The sequence below is a fragment of the Chrysochloris asiatica genome, unplaced genomic scaffold (assembly GCF_000296735.1).
Source record: "Chrysochloris asiatica unplaced genomic scaffold, ChrAsi1.0 scaffold00048, whole genome shotgun sequence".
Classification (NCBI taxonomy): Eukaryota; Metazoa; Chordata; class Mammalia; order Afrosoricida; family Chrysochloridae; genus Chrysochloris; species Chrysochloris asiatica.
The window spans coordinates 5,137,064-5,154,601 of NW_006408566.1; the positions used below are offsets into that span (position 1 = coordinate 5,137,064).

Here is a 17,538-nt window from a genome sequence, read left to right on the forward strand (position 1 = left end):
CAGATATGGGTCTCTTGCAGTCAGCAGGCTAGGTTGTCTTCCAGATTTCTTGGCATAGATGAATGAGTGCCTCCAGTACTGTATCAATTTGTTGAAAGATTTCAATTTTTACTCCATCTATTCCCAGTGCCTTGTTCTTTGCCAATGACTTCAATGAACTTTGGACTTCTTACTTCAGGATCATTGGCTCCTTATCATATGCTACCTCTTGACATAATTGAACATTGACCATTTCCTTTTGGCACAGTGACTTTTTTTCATTCCTTCCATCTTCTTTTGATGCTTTCTACATCATTCAATATTTTGCCCATAAAACCCTTCAGTATTTCAAGTCGAGGCTTGGTTTCTTCCTCCAGTTTCCTCAGTTGGAGAAATGCCGAGCGTGTTCATCCCTTTTGATTTTCTAACTCCGGGTCTTTGCATATTTAGTTATAATATTTGTCTTCTTGGGCTGACCTTTGAAATTTTCTGTTCAGTTCTAGTACCTCCTCATTTCTTCCATTTGCTTTTTTTTGTTTTGTTTTCAACAGTAAAAGCATTTACTATCAAGCTAATTGGGGAACAAAATGTGCTTTAAATACTATGTATTTGGGGGGTGGGGCACCACACCTCCACGCAGTTACAACCAAAGACCTGACATTATGCACCTCAGACACCTTTATTTCACTCTTGTTATTCTGTGCCTTCATAGGGAATAGGTTCTAGCAGCTCAGGCTCCTTTCCATTGGTTCTCACAAAGTGTACCTCTCTGGGGGACACAGGCTGGCACTTTATCTGAACCCAGGTCCCTTTCTCTTTGGCTTCCTTCTTTTTCTGATCATTTTCCTTCACTCGCTTCAGGAAGCTGTTTCGGCTCTTAGAGTGCTTAATATGCTCAGTGTGCACATTAATTCTTTTGGCAAGAAACTTGACCTTGACTTGCTTGTTCACAACAATGCTGACAGCAAGGTCACATTGTAGACTCTTCCGGTTTTACCGTGGTAACATTTGTGGGGCCTTTTTAAACTGTGCCCATTCCCTTGATGTCTACAATATCGCCTTTCTTGTAGATTAACATTTATGTGTCCAAAGGAACGACCCCGTGTTTTCTGAAAGGCCTGGAGAACATCTAGTTGGTGCCCAGCCTCTTTCCCCTTGTGTTCGTCATCATGGTGGATTCCTGCAAGATGGTGGCTCCGGCAGAAAGATCCATTTGCTTTTGCACCTCTACTCTGGAGAGCAAGTTTCAGAGTCTCATCTGACATCCATTTTGGTCTTTCCTTTCTTGTTTTAATGACCTTTTGCTTTCTTCCTGTATGGTGTACTTGATGTCATTCCACAATTCCTCTGGTCCTCAGCCTTTAGTGTCTAATGCATCAAATCCATCCTTCACATGATCTCTAAATTAAAGTGAGTTGTATTCAAGGTCATATTTTGGCTTCTGTGGACTTGTTTTAAATGTCTTCAATTTCAGCCTGAACTTGCTTATGAGCGATTGATGGTCTGTTCCACAGTCTAACCCTGGCCTTGTTTTGGCTGATGATCTGGATGGAGCTTTTCCACTGTCTCTTTCCACAGATGTAGTCAATTTGATTTCTGTGTATTTCATCTGGTGAGGTTCATGCATATGATCGTCTTTTAATGTTGTTTAAAAAATGTGTTTGCAATGAAGAAATCATTGATCTTGCAAAATTCTATCATGCAATCTCCAGCTTCTAAGGCCATATTTCCAATGACTGATCCTTCCTTGTTATTTCCAACCATTGCATTCCAGTTGCCAGTAATTATCAGTACATCTTTGTTGTATGTTTGATCAATTCAGACTGAAGAAGTTGGTAGAATTCTTCAATATTGTCATCACTGGCTTTAGTGGTTGGTGGGTAAATTTGAATAAAAATGTATTAACTGAGCTTCCTTTTAGGTAAATGGATATTATCCTATCACAGACAGTGTTTACTTAAAAGACAAATCTTGATAGGCTGTTTTTGATGATGAATGTGATGCCATTCCTCTTCAGTCTGTCATTCCAGGCATGGTAAACCATGTGATTGTCAGATTCAAAATGGACAATACCAGTCCATTTCAGTTCAGTGATGCTTAGGATATCGATGTTTGTGCATTCCATTTCATTTTTGACAATTTTCAATTTTCCTAGATTCATATGTTGTACATTCCATGTTCCAATCATTAATAATGGATGTTTACAGCTGTTTTTCTTCATTTTGAGTTGGGTCCCATCAGCAAATGAAGGTGCCGAAGCCTTATTCCATTGTGTCATCACAGTCAGCTCTACTTTGAGTAGGCAACTCTTCTCCAGTCATATTTTGAGTGCCTTCCAACCTGAAGGGCTCATCTTTGGCACTTTATCTGACAATATTCTGGTGCTCTTCATCATGTTTCAATATTCAGTGTTCTGATCCAGACACTGTTCCACTGCTATTGATAAAGTTTTCAGTGACTAAACATTCAGAAGAAGTCCATCTCTCTGTTTTCTTTGTCTGTCTTCATTAGGAAGTTCATCTGAAACCTGTCTACCATGGGTGACCCTGCTGATATTTAAAACACCCATGGCATAGCTTCCAGAATCACAGCAACACACAAGTCACCACAGTACAACAAACTGACAGATGAGTGGTAGAGAAACAATGGTAGGTTAAGGTAAAGAAGAGTATTTAGAATTCTGCAGGGCTTGGTCAGAACTTTGAAAAAGTTAAGCATTCTTTTTAGTTTAGTGTTAAGCATTTTAGGAAGTGGGATTCTTTTTAAATTGAAATGCTTTAATTCAGGATAGAAATAACCATGGGCATGCATTAAGAATCTAGAGGTAAGTGTATAGGGTTTCCAAGCAGCAGCTGGTGAGGTGATGAACCACCAACCTTGTTGTTCAAACCAAACTTGCAGTCCAGCACATTAATTCTCAGAGCCACAGCAGGACTCCTCTCGTGTAGGGTAAGGTCATGTTGATACGTGCAAAGAGTTTTGTTTTGTTTTTTATCGATTCCTAAATTCTGCCCCAGACCTATTAAATTGAGATTTTCTTGTTTGTTTTTATTTTCTGACACAAGTGCTCAAGGTGATCTAGATACTTGGTGAAGTTAGGAACCCGCTGCTCAGGATCTGCAGCAGCTCCTTCTCCTCCTCCTCAGGATTTATTACCCAGGGTTGGCCCATTATCACTGCTCACTGCCAGTTCCTTTGGGGCATAGGAGGAGGATGGGATCATCCTGTGTCTTTAGCAATAGACTTACCTGGAATTTAGGACAGACTTTCTTTACATTGTTGTTGTTGTAAGTGCCATCAAGTTGGTTCCGACTCATAGCAACCTTATATAGGGTTTCCAAGGAGCAGCTGGTGAATCTGAACTGCTAACCTTGCAGGTCAAACCAACATTGTGGTCCAGTGCATTATTCTATAGCGCCACACCAGTATTCCTTCTTTACACTGAGATCATCCAGTTCTCCATGACTTAGGTCTTCTCTCAAGGCCACTTGGCACCACACTTCCTAGTGTCATTACCAGGGGGACCACCTATCTGATTGAGCAATAGCCCCTGAATGGAGGGCAGTGTCATCTTCATTTGTCCAGTGCTTCCTGCTTTCTCCTTCCTAATGTCCTTGCTGCTCAAAGGCAGGCCACATACAGGCTGGTGTTTAAGAGCAGGGACTGGAAAACAGGTGACCCGGAGTCAGACAGAATCCCAACTCTACCACGTCAGTCTGTGTGATCTTGAGCAAGACTTTTTTTTTATCTTCTCTGTTCTTTGTAAAACCAATGGCAAATGTGTTCATCTCATAGAGTTGTTAAGGGGATTGAAGGAAGTTATGCGTGCAGTTACTTACCAAGTATTCAATAGATAGACTGAGGAAGCCCATACCAAGTATTCAATAGATAGACTGAGGAAGTTACTGGGTTAACTTAGTATCTTTACTATTGTTATTCAGGATATGTGCCCTAGTTGGCAGGGGAAATCAATCTGATGTCAGATAGACATCAAAAGGTTTTGCAATGATAAAACAAAATTTCAGAGCATGAACTGAATGATCCTTTCCAGAGCTTGAGAGAAAACTGTTCTCATTCTCTTTCACTTTCTGGTTCTGAGGCTACAAAAACTGCTTTTAGAGGGACCCTACTCACTCTCTGCTCCCCACCCCAAACCACTTTCCCATCTCTCTCTGCAGCCCTTTCCTATCTCTCCCCCTTACTCTCCTCCTGCATTAAGCCAGCAACATGTTCTTTTTGCCCTTTGCTCACAGAACTGGGTGAGGGCAGAGCAGAACCTGCAGTTGCTCACAGGTTCAACCTCCCTTGGCCTTGTGGCCTGCAAGCTTTGGTTTGGGCAAGAGAACTTGATTTCTCAACTACTTCACCTTCAAGTCTTGGTTTTTAGTGTGTTCAGCAATGCTGTTAATATTAAAGTAAATAACAGCAAGAGATATTTTAGACATCATAACCAATATTTCTAAGTTATTCACAGTTTACAAGACAACATATTAGTAATTGTACGACAATTCAGATACAACAAATAGTATGTGTTCTTGGAAACTTTTGCAAAATGAGGCTTGAGACAGGGAACTAGGTGCTGGTGTGATCATTGGAGTCATCCTTGGGTGGTGTGAATGGTCAATGCACTGGACTGCTAACTGAAAGGAATGGACACTGGAGTCCACCCAGAGAAGTCAAGAAAGCCTTGGCAATATACTTCCGAAAACTCCACCATTGAAAACACTTTTGCACACAACTCTAGTCTGATAAGCATGGGGTTGCCATGAGTAAAAACCGACTCGACAACTGGTAACTGGTAATCTTTAGAAAGGCTAGAGGGTTGGCTCGAGATTGAACTCCCAGGAAAGCCTCCTAGAACACCACCATGAGAACTGGTCACCAGGTCCCTGCTTCATCTCTATCAGCAGGAAGTGGAAAATTGAGCAGCTGCTCCAGCCATCCAGCTTCTCAGCTATCCAGTACCGTGTCATAGTGACTGGACACTGAATGCCATCACCGCCACCACAGATGGCAGCTTGCCTGTGGTCTACTTCCCAGCAGAAAGAAACCAAGCAGTAGGAACCTGGCCTTCTCACTTCTTTTCTTTCCCTCTCTAGAATACATGAAATTAGCAGAGCCCTCATTACAGAAGCATCTGGGAGACGTAGTTTTTAGCTTTCTAGCCCTGCTGTTCAGCAAGGCACAACGGGGAATAGAATGGCTGTTGCGTACCAATCCACGTGGACCTGCAGAGTGCTTACACACATCACACAGTGTGCAACAAGAAGAGGCAGGGAGTATGTGCACAGCAAACATATTCTGTCTGGTTATTACACTCACATGCCTATTAGCTCGGATGTTCTTAACAATCCTTTGAGACAGAAAAGTATTATGTCCATTTTCCCCATGATGAATTTTTTGAGAATCCCCGGATGATTCAAATGGGTAATGTGCTCAGCTGCTAACTGAAAGGCTAGAGGGTTGAGTCCACCCAAAGACCTGGTGATCTACTTCTGAAAACCCAGCCACCAAAAACCCTATGGAGCACAGTTTTACTCTAACACCAGTGAGGTTGCCATAAGCCTGAATCAACTCAACAGCAACTGGTTTTCAATAGGTTACAAGTCCTGCCCAGTGTCATAGTGCCACTAGAAAGTGGAAGGGATCAGGGCAGAGGCCAAGTCTCCCAACCTAGCTTTTGAGTGTGTCCCTGTAACTGAACAGCCAGTGTGTAGTAGTGTAGTACTGTAGAATAAGTGCTGGACTGCTAATCACAAGGTCAGTAGTTCAAATCCACCAGCTGCCCCTTAGAAGCCCCAGACAGGGTTGCTGTGAGTCAGAACTGACTGGATGGCACTTTACAACAACAACAGTGTAAAGGTGGCATCACAAGTTTAAAAGTCAGGCAGATGTACCAGCCTACTGAAGGGGTGGCTGCTACTCAAGTCCAGCCCTATTTCATAGGCTTTTCCTTAAATTGTTGATTTTTTTTTTGTTTTAAAGTAAAATCTTTTGATTTTTCAAATGTTGGCAATCAGTTTAAATTAAAACACACATGCACATACACTATTAAGCTCACATTCTGTGGGACAAACTAGAATCCAAACTAATCTGGATTCAGCCTGCTGTCCATGTGTTTGTGGTCTTTGATACAACAAAGAATAAATGTTAATGAGACTAGGAAAACTGTTCCTCAGGACCTGACACTGCACTTTCCCTCTAAGGCAGTCTAGAAAGCTGTTGCTGCCTGTTCACATTACCTTGAATGTCAACTCTTCTTTTGCTGTTTTCTCTTGTTTCCATCACCAAATATTTGCTTTGTGTCTTGTTAAATCTAGGCCCCTAGCATTTAGTAAACATTTATGTGTGCAGGTGCATTACCGATTATTGGTGGCTGGGGGAGTTACTATTAAGTCGATTCCACCTCATGGTGACATCATATGTTACTGGGTAGAATTGTGTCATAGGGTTTGGGGGCTGTAATTTTTATGGCAGATTGCCATGTCTTTCTTGCATGGTCCCACTGGGTGGATTCAAAACATCAATCTTTAGGCAAGTAGTCAAGCACAAAAGGACCTGTCGTTGTTGGGTGCTGTCATGTCAGTCCTTGATTCACATGACCCCTATGTGCCAGCATGAATCTGCCTCATAGAGTTTTCTAGGCTGTAATCTTTAGTAACCCTGTTACCCAATGGTTACATGCTATGCTGCTAACCCAAAAGTTAGAAGTTTGAACCCACCAGCCTAGCTATGGGAGAAATGTGGCTGGCTGTTCTGTAATGGTTTGCAGCCTTGTGAACTCTATGGGACAGTTCTCTCTATACTATAGGGTCCCTATGAGTCAGAATCAATTTGAGAGCAGTGGGGTTTAAAAGTCGTAACCAGAGGAGATCTTCAGCTCGTTAGTTTATGGTGCTGCTGGATGGCTTCGAACCACCAACCTTTAGGTTTATGCAGGAGCACAAACCGTTTGCACCAACCACGGCTCTGCGGTACTGATGTTGCTGCTTTCATTGCTAGGTGCTGTCAGCTCTGACTCATAGTGACCTTATGTACAACAGAACGAAACACTGCCCAGTCCTGCACCATTCTCACAGGTGGTGTTACTCTAGAGCCCAATGCTGGTGCCACTGTACCAATCCATCTTGTTGGGAGTCTTCCTCTTTTTCACTGACCCTCCACTGACTGTCCTGAATGCAGCTCCTTTCTGTCTTATAACGATCCTATAAGATTGGCATTATTGTCTCCCTTTTACAGATGAAGAAGAAAAGAGCTAGGTTAAAACATTGGAAATCCTAAGGCAAGAGCAGAGAGGATGCCTGTTCTTTTATTACAGCCACAAGGGGTGTGTTTCCTATGCAAAGCTTGGCTTCAGGCCAGTGATTCAATTACTGGTCAGTCAGTGATGACTTGTGACTCTGCCCTGGGGCTTCCTGGTGCCTCCCTCCCCCTCCCCGAGTGAGTGCTCTGTGACACACTTTCCATTCCCACCCACCTCTCCCTGCTTCAAGCCCTCTAGACAAAGATTACAATGCCCATATTTCCCTAATAGGGCTTTTTGTTCCTTGGAATTTCTAGGAACCATAAGATTCAGATGAAGGTAGCATTAAAAAACTAATGCAAATCATGAGTAGCTAAGTACTACTTCTGTTGGTTCAAATCTGTTAGCCAAATTCAGAAATGAAAACAAGACTGCAGAAGCGATAGGTAGAATTTTATCAAAACAGTGGTCAGATGCAAGCATGAGTGCCCTGGTAGCTCAGGATCTCTGGATACAGACTTCAGTCCTTGCCTAGCAGCAGCTGGGAAAACACTCCTGTTTAGCTCACAGGTGTAAGAGGGAGGTCTCCAGTGGGGGCACAGGACAGAGACAGACATATCACATCTGCACCAGAAAGGGTGTTAGAGAAACATGGGGTGATCAGCAAGCCTGCACCTCCAGATCATGGAGTGTTAAGGTCACCCTTAATTGAAAAGCACCATGTGAATGCCCAGTGATGCCCCGAGGTCTGTGAACCAATTTAATTGAAATCATGTCCCTTCTTGGGCATAATGGGGAAAGACGTGTGGTTTCTGGAGTGGAAAGGCTGGTAAACTGGATAACTCAGAGTGAGTTTTTCTAACATCTGTTGCCTCATGTATGAGATGAGGATGGACTCATAATCAACTTTACAGGATCATAGTGAAGCCTCATAGAGCAGTATTGTGAAAGCAGTGGATGCACGCTCAGGTTCCACACAAATACCAGGTTTGTTTACCTTGGAAGCTGTTCTTGGTGTGAAAATAAAGCAAGTTTTGTATCAACCTAGAAGCACAAACATCCCTGCCATTGAGGGACTACCAAAGAAAGCCCTCTGAAGGTGCAGTAATGTTGGGAGATGTCTGTCTGCCCCAGCCCAGCAGATGAGGAGGTGCAAAGCTGCTGCAAGTAGGAGGAGGCAGTGCTCAGCTAGCCCCCACCCCTTAGTACCCCTGAAAGACAGAATCCAGTGTCGTACTCCTACTCTTCCTCCCACCCTGTACCAATGTTGTTGTTGTTGTTAAGTGCTGTTGAGTCAGTTCCGACACATAGCGACCCTGTATAGGATTTCAGAGGAACAGCTGGTGAGCTTGAACCACCAACCTTGCAGTTCAAATGGCTTTGCAGTCTGGAGCATTATCCCAAAGTGCCACATCAGGATTCCTTGTACCAGTGTGAGGCTTCTTAAATTAAAATGGAATATTTGCAAACTGATTTATCATAAGAACAATGTTGCAACAAGAGATTATATTCTTTTTCAAGAGACCAGCGTACAATTTGCTCTAGAAATGATCACAAAGATGCCTTTTATTGATCATCAATGCAATTCCTATACAATATTCAATTGAAAGTTGCTTGTTCTTAATGAATCTATGAAGCTCTTAAACTTTTATCTGGTTTTCTAGGTGTGGTTATTCCTAGTCTAGCAGAGGGGAGGGGACTTCCAGAAGAGAAATGGTAGAGCAGGAGGTAGTAGAGGAAGGAAGTATCTAATTATTTGTTTGATGTTTGTGTGTCTCCTGAGCCAGCTTCAGCTCTGTGAGGGCAGCCTTGGTGCCTGCCTTGTTACTATTGTTAGCCCGACTCTTGGTAACTCCATACACAATGGAACCAAACAGTACCTGTGCTGTGCCATCTCTATGGTCCTTTGTGGATACTGCTGTAGATTCATAGAATTTTCATGGGCTGATTTTCAGAAGTAGATCACCAGATCATTCTTCCTAGTTTGACAGTCTGGAAATTTTGCTGAAGCCTGTTCATCATCATGGAAAACTACAGCCTCCTCTGACAGACAGGTGGTGGCTATTCATAAGGTACATTGGCTGGGAATCGAACCCAGGTCTCCTTCATGAAAGGTGAGAATTCTACTAATGCCACACATGTCCCAACACAGTATGCCTGGAACCAAATTGTTGCTATTAGGAGCTATTTAATCGGTTCCAACTCACAGCATCTCTATGTTCAAAACAGAGCCCTGCCTGGTCCTGCACCATCCTTACAATTGCTAAAATGTTTGAGCCCATTGTTGCAGCTACAGTGTCATGCCACTTAATTGGGATCTTTCTCTTTTTTGATGACCCTCTTCCAAGCATCAGGTCCTTCTCCAGGGACTGGGATCTCCCGATAACATGTCCAAAGTTCATAAGACAAAGTCTCAACATTGTCACTTCTAAGGAGCATTGTGGCTGTACTTCCCAAATGATGTAGAGTGCTGTCAAGTGGGTTCCAACTGATAGTGACCCTATATAGCAGCTGGTGGGTTTGAACTGCTGACCTTGTGGTTTGAAGTCCAGTGCTGATTCTGCAATACCACACCAGGAGTCCACTTACCAAATAGTGCTCAATACAAATGTATTGCACAGATTTTATAGAACCTGGAGACTGAAGGACTCTCCAGTGGAGGGGTGTAGCAGGAAAGGTCCTCTATGAAGAGGCAGGTCAGAACACAGATACCAGAATGGGAGAAAGATGCAAGAGGGCCTAAGGTAGCAGGCATGAATTGTGAATCGCTGGTGGTTTTCCATCGTGACTATTATATAGTCAGGGAGCTCAGTGGCTCTGTAGGATAAGCACTGGACTGAAAACCACAGGTCAGCAATTAGAGCCCACCAGCCACTCAATGGGAGAAAAAAAAAAAAAAAAAAGAGACTTTTTTCTCCTGCAAAGATTTATAACCTTGAAAACCCTGTACAGAGTCACTATGAGTCGGAACCAATTAGACGGCACCTGGAGTCCTGGTGTGGCACTGTGGATAAGCTGTTTGAACTGCAAGGTCGGCTGGTCAAGCTCACCAGTTGCTTCTCAGAAATCCTAGACAGGGTCGCTACGGGTCGGAATTGACTCAGCAGCACTTAGCAACAACAAACAAATCACTTAGTAACGGAGTCAGGAAGTAAGAGGGTCCTCACTGATGCAGTGTTGCTCACCAGTTTGGGGGGGAACCTATTGATGTAGTATTGTCAGATGAGTGCTCAACCACAGGGTCGGTTTGAACCACAAGGTCAGCAGTTCAAACTCACCAGCCATCCCTCAGACACCTTATATAAGGTCGCTATCAGTCGGAATACCAGAAAGATAGTTAGTTATCTGTGACGTATTGTCTGCACAAAGGCTTTCAGTTGTTTGGATCATTACAAGCTATGGACAAAACTGCGAAGTATGGGTATTCTGGAACACACTTAATTGTGCTCATGAGAAACTTGTACATAGACCAAGAGCAGTTGTTCAAACCCAACAAGGGACCGCTGAATGGTTTAAAATTAGGAAAGGTGTGCACCAGGTCTGTATTCTTTCACCATACTTATTCAACTTGTATGCTGAGCAAATAATCTGAGAAGCTGGATTACATGAAGAAAAACGTGGCATCAGGATTGGAGGAAGGCTCATTAATAACTTGCAATATGGAGATGATACAACCATGTTTGCTGAACGTGAAGAGGACTTAAAATACTTACAGCTGAAAATCAGAGTATAGCCTTTGGTATGGATTGCATCTCAATGTAAAGAAAACAAAAATCCTCACCACTGGACCAATAAGCAACATTCTTTATCAATGGAGAAAAGATTGAAGTTGTCAAAGACTTCATTCTTCTTGGATCAACCATCAACACTCATGGAAGCAGCAGTCAAGAAATCAAACAACATATTGCATTAGGCAAATCTGCTGCACAAGATCTTTTTAAAGTATTGAAGAATAAAGATGTCAGCTTGAGGACTAAGGTGTGCCTGACCCAAGCCATGATATGCTCAGTAACCTCATATACATGCGAGTTGGACAGTGAATACGGATGACTACAGAAGAATTGATGCTTTTGATTATGGTGTTGGAGGAGAATATTGAAAGTACCATGGGCTGCCAAAAGAACCAATAAATCTGTATTGGAAAAAGTGCAGCCAGAGTGCTCCTTGGAAGTCAAGATGGCCAGACTTTGTCTCTCATATTTCAGACATACTGTCAGGAGGGACCAGTCACTGGAGAAAGATACCATGTTTGGTAAGGTGGAGGGTCAGAGAAAAAGAGGAAGACTTCCAGCAAGGTAGATTGGCACAGTGGCAGTATCAATGGCATAGTAATGATTGTGAGGTTGGCCCAGGACCAGACAGCGTTTTGATCTGTTATACATAGCGTTGCTATGAGTTGGTACAGACTCAGTGGCACATAACAACAACAACAACAGTGGATCGGAACCAACTCAGTGGCACTTAACAACAATAACAACCCAAACATGTGGGAGCACCATAGTTTTGTAGGATAAGCAATGGACTGAGAATCAAAAGGTCAGCAGTCCGACATTCCCACCAACTGCTCTGAAGGAGAACGATGAGGCTTTCTGCTCCTGCAAAAATTTACAGCATTAGAAACCCTCTACAGAGCCACTGTGTGTCAAAACCAACTTGAAGGCACTTAACAACAATAAACCTAAGCTTTCAGTGACCCTGGACTGTTTGCATATAGCCATGTGGTAGGAACAGTGACTGAGGGAGTCCCTAAACATGTCAACTTTTCTGCATAATGCCCTGGAGGTTGAGAAGGAGAAGGGAATGCTTGGTATCCTTTCTCATGCAAAAGAACATTTAGAAAGTCCTTAGGGTGCAGCCTGGAAACCAGGGGGGTACAGAAAGGGCCAATTGTTGTTTCACTGCAGTGGAATTGGCCCTGACTCCATGCACAACTGAGGAAAATGCTGCTCCATCTTGCACGTCCCTAGGATTGGTTATGGAGAAGAAATTGTGAGCCACAGGGTTTTCCTTGGCTGTTTTTCAGAAGTAGATGTTCATCTTTTGAAGGCTGAGGGCCAATCCTCAGAACCGGTGCCAGCTGGGAAGGGAGCCCGGTTTGACATGCTATAGGGAACAAACTATGTAACTGCCACACTGTGAACCCAGGCACTTCATACTGTTCACAGCATGTTTCCCCAAGTCCCATTCAAAGTCTCTATTAATAAGTGCTGGCCGCTGGGTGTGAGCACCCTAGCTGGGAAGGAGACCCCAGGCCTCACCTTCAGGTGGGCCGAATGGCTGAGGAATCTGAGGAAGAGCCAGCTGATCAGGGTATATGATGGAGCCGGGCCATCCGAGGCTTAGGACAAGGCAAGGCCGCCTGCACCGCCACTTTACTCCCTCCTTCCAGTTTGCTGCGTTGTTAGTGCTTCCCTCCTCCTGGTGGACCCTTCTGTTGGCTGCCAGTGTCATTCTGTCCTGCTGTGGCAGTGGAGTGCAGCAAAGTGGCCAGTCATTCACTGCAGTCGAGTCAGCCTCATGACTCCACTCACAACTGAGCACAATGCTGCCCAGTCCTGCATGTCCACAGCATCAGTTGTGGAAAGGACTTTGTGTGAGCCACAGGGTTTCTATTGGCTGATTTTCAGGAGTAGCTCTCCAGGCCTTTATTTCTAGACCATCTTTGTTTGGCAGTTCCATTGAAACCTGTTCAGCATCAGAGCAACATGCAAACCCCACCGACAGACGGGGTGGTAGCTGTGCACAAGATACACTGGCCAGAAATTAAAATTGGGCTTCCCTCATGGAAGGCAAGAATCCTATCATGGAGGGACAAGTGCACTAAAGAGTGACCTGTGTTGTTCTTAGCTGCTGTCAAGTCTAGTTCCAACTCATAGTGATCTTGTATATAAGCACACAGTAGAGTGACCTGGAGACTGATGCCCATGGCCCACCCAGGCCCAGTCCATAGAGGGTCATTAACCAGAAAGGGAGACAGACAAGTAAAAATGGCATTCCAATGAATTGTGCAATGCATGACCCAAAAAGGAGAAAAGTATATTAACTGTGGCGCTGCGGGTTAATGCACTGGACTGCTAGGTCGGTTTGAACTATAAGGTTGATGATGGTGCAAGCTCACCAGCTGCTCCTCGAAAACTTATACAGGGTTGCTGTGAGTCGGAACCAACTTAGCAGCACTTAACAACAATAGTTTTTGGGGCGTGCCCTTGGTCCTATCTGTGCTAAGCATTTGATATGTTCCAGCAAAGTGAATCGTCATGAAACAGCCTGTGTGCTGGGTAATAGTATCCTCATAGTACAACTGGGGAAACCTGGGTGTGGAGGTTAAGTAGCCTGCCTGGTTTCACCCAGTTCGTAAGTAGCAGAAGCAAGATCCAAACCCAGGGATATGAAGCTTGCTGATTAGGCTGTGTTTCAAAGCCCTGCATACTATTAAAAACAGAGTTTGATTTGTACGTTTGACTCAAAGTTTCTTTTTCCCTTAGAGGGACAAGCATCATTTCAAGTCCTTGAGCTCAGCCATTGGGAGCTTGTTAAGTCATGTGGAAGTCCATGGTGCCCACATGGTGGACACTGTGGAGCCGGCGGGGGTTGGGGAAGCGGGCGCTGATGCTTTTGTCAGCCGTGTCTCTGGTCTAAGCCTTTATGGCAGAAAAGGTTCTGTGCAGCTGCCACCCCTCCAGAAGGTTGAGTCAGCCTGGCTTTGTGACTGGCGCCACCTTGCCCTAAGACTTTGCTGAGCCCATGCATATCGCCAGGAGGGCCACCTACTGTCCACCTGCTCTCATGAGTCATAAAACTGCCACACTGGCTCGGCTTCCAGGCTTGCCAGCTCTGCATTAACCCCCAGTCACCACACCAGGAGGGAACTTAGCCATTTATGGCAGGGCACCGAGCAATGCTTTTCCCCAGACTGGCATTCTCCTTGGAATGTGCAGCTGGAAAACCACGGGGACAAAGCTCAAGGTTCAGGTTGTTTCCATTGCTTTTCACCAAGTGGCTGAGGGATGATGGGGAACATAGCAGCCTAGAATCCAGTAGTCCAAGCCAGAGAAGAATCAGCCCTTCAACAGATCATAGGGGTAGCAGGGTGAGCAAGTGTCGTGGCCTCCAATGTGAGGCAACAGGGAGATCAGAGGAGGGAATGAGAACATTACATTAACTATTCCAGGCTTTTGGCTATTGAGTGTAGCCCATTTGACTTTTACTGTGCCTCTATCGTTGAGAATCTTCAGCTGAGAGATTCCCATTTTTCTTGAAGAAAGGCTTCCTTATCTACCTGACATTCTCCAAATGATTGCACATCTTGATAGCGCCTAAAAATGTACCCTTTGTGCAAAGTTCCTTGAGGGCCCTCTTATTTACTGTTCTATTGGCAGGATGTGCATGAGTGTGATAGTTAGCTAAGAAAGTCAGAATGAAATAAAACCAAACTTCTTGTTGCTGTTAGGTGTCATGGAGTCGGTTCCAACTCGTACTGATCCTATGCACAACCAAACCAAACATTGCCAGGTCCATCCTCACAGCTGTGTTTGAGCCCACTGTTGCAGCCACTGTGTCAGTCCGTCTCTCTGAGGGTCTTCCTCTCTTTTGTTGTTGTTGACCCTGTATCAAGCTTGATGTAGTTTTTCAGGAACCAGTTCCTTCTGAGAAAATATTCAAAGTCTGTGAGACAGTCTCTCACTGTCCTCACTTCTAAGGAGCATTCCAGCTGTACTTCTGTCCAAGATAGATGTGTTTGTCCATCTGGCAGCCCATGGTATATTCGATATTGGTTGTCAGCACCGTAATTCAAATGCATCAATTTTTTTGTCCAGTCTTCGTATTCACTGCCCAGCTTCCACATGCATATGAAGCAATTAAAAATACTGTGGCTTGGGTCAGCCACACCTTAGGCTTCAAAGTGACGTGTTTCCTCTTTAACACTTTAAAGAGGTCTTTTGCAGCAGGTTTGCCCAATGCAATATTGGATTGATTTCTTGACTGCTGCTTTCATGGATGTTGATTGTGGATCCAAGTAAAATGAAATCCTTGACAATTCCGTTTGTTCTCCATATATCATGAGGTTGTTTATTACTCCACTTCTGAGGGATTTTGTTTTCTTTACATTGAGGTGTAATCTATGTTGAAGGCTGTAGTCTTTGCTTTCCATCAGTAAGTGCCTCAAGTCATATTCACTTTCAGCAAGTTTGATGTGTCATCTGCATATCGCAGGTTGTTAATTAGCCTTCCTCCAATCCTGATACCATGTTCTTCTTCATATAGTCCAGCTTCCCAGATGATTCCTCCAATCCTGATACCATGTTCTTCTTCATATAGTCCAACTTCCCAGATGATTTGCTTAACATAGCCCACCTCTCCCCACCCCCGCCCACCACGGATTACGTATGGTGAAAGGATCCAACCCTGACACACATCTTTGCTGATTTTAAACCAGTCAGTATCCCTTTATTCTATTTGAATGACTGCCTTTTTGTCTATATACAGGTTCCATGTGAGCAGTTATGTGATCTGGAATTCCCATTTTTTGTAATATTATCCTTAGTTTGTTATGATTCATACAATCGAATGCCTTTGCATAGTCAAATAAATCTCAGGTATTCTGGTGTTCTCTGTTTTAAGCCAAGATCCCTATATCATCAGGAATGATACCCCTCCTCACCCCCACCCATTACATGTCTTGAATTGGGCTCAAGTTTCTGGCAGTTCCCCGTGGATATACTGCTGCAACTCTTCCTGTATTATCTTCAGCAAAATCTCACTTACATGGACCATTAATGATATTGTTTGATAGTTTTTATGTTCTTTTGGATCCCCTGTCTTTAGAACAGGAGCAAATGAAGATCTCTTCTTGTTAGCTGGCCAGGTAGCTGCCTTCCAAATGTCTTGATTTAGACGAGTGAGTGCCAACAGCACTGCATTGGTTGGTTGGAACATTTCAATTGGTATTCTGTGAATTCCTACAGCCTCTTTGCCAGTGCCTTCAGAGAAGCTTGGACTTTTTCTTTCAGCATTATTGGTTTTTGATCATATGCTGCCTCCTGAAATGGTTGAACCTCCATCAGTTCTTTTTGGTTCCGTGACTGTATATTCCTCCCAACTTCTTTTGAAGCTTCTTGCATCATTCAGTATTTTACCCATAGAAACTTTCAGTAGTGCAACTTGAGGCTTGAATATTCAGTTCTTTCAGCTTGAAAAATGCCAAGCATGTTCTTTCCTTTTGGTTTTCTAACTCCAGGTCTTTGCCTATTTCATTATAATACTTAGTCTTCTCAAGCTGTCCTTCAAAATTTTCTTTTACTTCATCATTTCTTCCAATCACTTAAGCTTCTCTACCTTCTAGAGCAAATTTCAGAGTCTCTTCTGAAATCCACTTCAGTCTTGTCTTTCTCTTCTGTCTTTTTAATAACCTTTGCTTTCTTTATGTTTGATGTTCTTGGTGTCATCCCATAACTCTGGTCGTCAGTTATCACTGTTCAGTGCATCAAATCTGTTCTTAAGCTAGTTTCTAAATACAGGTGGGATATACTCCAGGTTATATTTTGGCTCTTGTGGAGTTGTTTTCATTTTTTTTTCAGCTTTAGCCTGAATTTATATGAGCAATTGATGGTTTGTTCCACAGTCCACCCCTGGCCTTGTTTTGGCTAGTAATATTGAGCTTCTCCATCATCTCTTCCCACAAATGTAGTTGATTTGATTCCTGTGAATTCCATCCTGTGAGATCTAAGTGTATAATCACTGTTTATGTTGTGGAAAAAAAGGTATTTGCAATGAATAAGTCATTGGTCTTGGCAAAATTCTGTCATGCAATATCCAGCATCATTTCTATCACCAAGGCTATATTTTCCAATCCTAATTCTTCCTGTTTCCAACTGTTGTATTACAATGACCAGTAATTATCAATGAATCTTGATGACATGTTTGATTAATTTCAGACTGCAGCAGTGTGTTGTTGTTGTTGTTGTTGTTAGGTGCCATCGAGTCAGTACCAACTCATAGCAACCCTATGCAAAACAGAATGAAACACTGCCCAATTCTGGGCCAACCTCACTATTGTTGCCACACTTGAGCCATTGATGTTGTCACTTTGCCAATCCACTTTGCTAGGGGTCTTCCTCTTTTTCTCTGACCCTCCACCCTACCAAACATGATATCCTTGTCCAGTGACTGGTCCCTCCTGACAATAAGTCCAAAGTATGAGAGACGAAGTTTGGCCATCTTGGCCTCCAAGGAGCACTCTAGCTGCACTTCTTCCAACACAGATCTGCTGGTTCTTTGGGCAGCCAGCCCATGGCACTTTCAATATTCTCCTCCAA

The 17,538-nt window shown here is 43.5% G+C and overlaps 1 long non-coding RNA gene across 1 annotated transcript in view; it reads left to right on the top strand.

Moving 5' to 3' along the window:
• LOC102825860 overlaps positions 1-17,538 on the top strand; it is a 208,450-nt gene that overhangs the window by 187,529 nt on the left and 3,383 nt on the right. The window lies entirely within an intron of this gene.